Here is a 3,387-nt window from a genome sequence, read left to right as displayed (position 1 = left end):
CGTTGTGTATCTGTGTAACAGGCTGCGAGGAGGCCTCTTTCTCGCCCACCCTGGAGTGATAACTCAGAGACCCCCAGTCTTTGCCCTTCCAGTTACTTTCTTTCAACTTAAAGGCTCTAATCCTTAAAGGCTCCCCACCCCAGGCTAGGTCCAGGCTCATGCTTGCTCTCTGCTCCCCAGGCCAAGCTCCACTTTATGGCCACTTGGGATGTATCTGTCCTGTGGGTCTCCCTGGGGGTTGGCTACTGGGCCCAGGGAAGCTGGACTCGGTAAACTGGTGGGTCCGCCCGGTGGCAGACTCGCCTGCCTCTGAGTCCTGTTCATCATATTTAGGACAGACAGAACGTGGCAGAGTGCCACTTGTCACTCCCTGTCCTCCCCGCCCTCCCAAGGTTTGCAGGATGACCTCTGAGTAATGCCGGCTGGGAGAGGAGTCTCGCCCTTGGCAGTGACCTATGACTGGCCCAGGGCAGAGCTAGGAGGAGGGGAGGGGCTCTGGATTGGTTGGGTGCAGCTTTGAGAACATGGCAGGTGTGCCAGTCTGGAGAGCCTGCTCCTCCAGCCTGCTGGCCCCTCAGCACCACCCTAGGCTGGCTTCTGCAGGTAGCCTCCGTGGAGCAGGGCCTAGTACTTAGGGTCAGCCTGAGGGTTCAGAAGACCTGAGGACTGGGCAGGGGACCTGGAGAACAGGTGGGGGGTAGGTGTATTTTTTTGGAATTGGGGCGTTCCCTGAAGATGGTGATGCTGATGATCAGCCTTGTGCTCCCTTCCTCCTGCCCTGACCAGGCCCGATGGCTCCCTTTTCCAGTGTCTCTTCCCACTTCTCCCTGGGTGGTGCCTGCTGGGGAGGGGCCCACAGGTGACACCCTCTGGTTGCTATGCCAAGGCTGAAGGCTTGTCCCGCTTTTCCAGGAAGTGTTCCCTGACGACCATGGTCTTCTGAACTCACCCTTCAAACTTCTAGAGGCCAGAGTCCAACCAGTGTGGCTTTGGGTTCTTCCCTGGCCAGCCCCAGGCGGCCTCTGAGCCCCCTTGGCATCAGGCCCTGGGCTGGGCAGAGCAGAGGAGACTGCCTAGCTGGGGGTGACAGACTCTTAGAGGTGGAAAGCGAGGTACCCACCTAGTCTCCAGCTGTGGTATCCAGCCCCTCTGGCTGCTCCTGAGTTATTTTCCTCCAGCAGCCTTCCTCTCTGAGCAGAATTGTCCCCAGCATCCCTGCCTGGCTGGCCCCTGGCTGATCCACTTCCTCCCTGTCTTTCTCTTAGATTACCTGTCCCTGTGTCGCAAGTTCCTACCTCAGGGGGCAGCTTCCTGAGTAAATGGTGCCTGCCCACAGCTCTCCTGGCCCCAGCCAAGAAGCCCACCCTCTGTCAGTTTCTCTTTTTGTGATGTCTATGTTTTCTGACTCTTTGGTGGTGGTGTGGCAGGTGGCTTAGAGGCCATTGGCGAGAGGTGACAAAGATCTGAGCCAAGGCATGGCCCCTGTTAGGGAGTGGAGAAGGTAAGGAGTTGAGGTGAGCCTGGGGTGGAGCGGGAGTGGAGTGGACCTGAGGGCGATGATACCAGGCTCTGTCCAGCTGGTGGGGAGGAATTGCCAGGGGGCAGGGCCTGGGGTGAGGAGCCTCATCACCCCAGGAGCCAGGCTGGAGATTTGGGAGCTGTCAGCACACAGTGTTCTGGAAGTTGCAGGCATGGTGAGAGCTGAGGGGTTGTAGCGTGAGAAGCTTTAAGAGAAGGGTGGGGCAGGGGTTGGGTCTGAAGAGCAGGTTGTCAGGCATTCTACAGGAGCTGGCCTGTTGGGGAGGTGCCTCCCCATGTGCCAGCACAGGCTGTAGAAAGGCCTTCCCAAGCTCTGAGGACCTGCCCCCTGTCCAGGATCTTGGTGACCATCAGAGCATGGCTGATGGCAGCATCACAGGCCAGAGCCCTCCCTGGTTGTACAGTTGGGGCTAAAGCCCCTCCTTACTAAGGGGGCCTTGCTATATAAAGAGCCCAGAGAGGAACAAACTGTCACTTTTCTCTGAGGGGCCAGGCTGGCATCCAGAGTGAGCACCAGGCTCCTAAACCTTGACTTTCACCCCAGGCTTGCCTCAGCTGATGACTGTGCTGGTCCTGACATCGCCCCCCCACCCCGCAGTGCCCATGCCTATCCTGCCCTCCCTCCTGTGGCACTGGCTAGAGCGCCCGGCTCTCACCTAAGTCTGTAAGGCTGAAGCCTCTCGTGCTTGAGGTCCTGCCCACAAGGACCTGAATGGGGCCATTGTCTCCAGTTCTTTCCCACCCTTCTTTTAAGTTGTGTTAAAATATATGTAACCTAAAACTTCAATTTTAATCATTAAGATTACACTTCAGTGGCATCAAGGACATTGTTGTGTGTCACTGCCATCCATTCCCAGAACTTTTCATCTTGCAAAACTGAAACTGCTCCATTAAGCACTCACCCCCATCCTCCTCCTCCAGCCGCTGGCACCAAGCAGCCCACTCTTCCGTCTCTCTGAATCTAACTCCTCTAGTGGCTGCCTAGCATGGAATCATACAGTGTTTGCCTTTTTTGTGTCTGACTCCTTCCATTCAGCATAATGTCCTCAGGTTCATCCATGTTGTAGTGTGTCAGATTTTCCTTTTATAGGCTGAATAATATTCCACTGTATGAACAGACCACATTTTGTTCATCTATTCCTGTCAATGGACACTTGGGTTGTTTCCAGCCTTTCTTTCTTTTTTTGTTAATCCTCACCCGAGGATATTTTTCCACTGATTGTTTAAAGAGAGTGGGAGGGAGGGAGAGAGACAGAAACATCAACGTGAGTGAGACACATGACCAGGGCTGGGAATCGAGCTGGTAACCCAGGTACGTGCCCTTGACCGGAATGGAACCCAGGATCCTTCTGTCTGTGGGCCGACGCTCTATCCACTGAGCCAAACTGGCTAGGGCTCCAGCCCTTCTTTCTTAATCCCACTCCTATCAGGCTTTTGCACACCCCCAACCCAAACTTCTGTCCAGGTCTCCATGAGCTTGTCATCAAACCCAGCCAGCTTTCTCAGGCCCTCACTCCCTTTTTTTAAAAAAATGTTTTTATTGATTTCAGAGAGGAAGGGAGAGAGAGAGAGAAACATCAGTGATCAGAGAGAACCATTGATCAGCTGCCTCCTGTATACCCCACACTGGGAATCAACCCCTGACCGCCTGATTCATAGGCAATGCTCAACCACTGAGCCATGCTGGTGGGGCATGCCCTTGCTCCCTTGACCATTAGCAGCATCTGACAGCCGAGCACTCTCTTTCCTGACCCCAATGGGGGCGGGGGTGTTCCTCAGACATGTTCCAGGATCAGCTCTGTACTCTTGGGGTCCATCCCACCCGCTGACCAGCCTCTCCTCTGCCAC

This window comes from Plecotus auritus (assembly GCF_963455305.1).
Source record: "Plecotus auritus genome assembly, chromosome: X".
Classification (NCBI taxonomy): Eukaryota; Metazoa; Chordata; class Mammalia; order Chiroptera; family Vespertilionidae; genus Plecotus; species Plecotus auritus.
The sequence above is the reverse complement of the archived record's forward strand: the minus strand, read 5'-3'. Positions refer to the sequence as shown.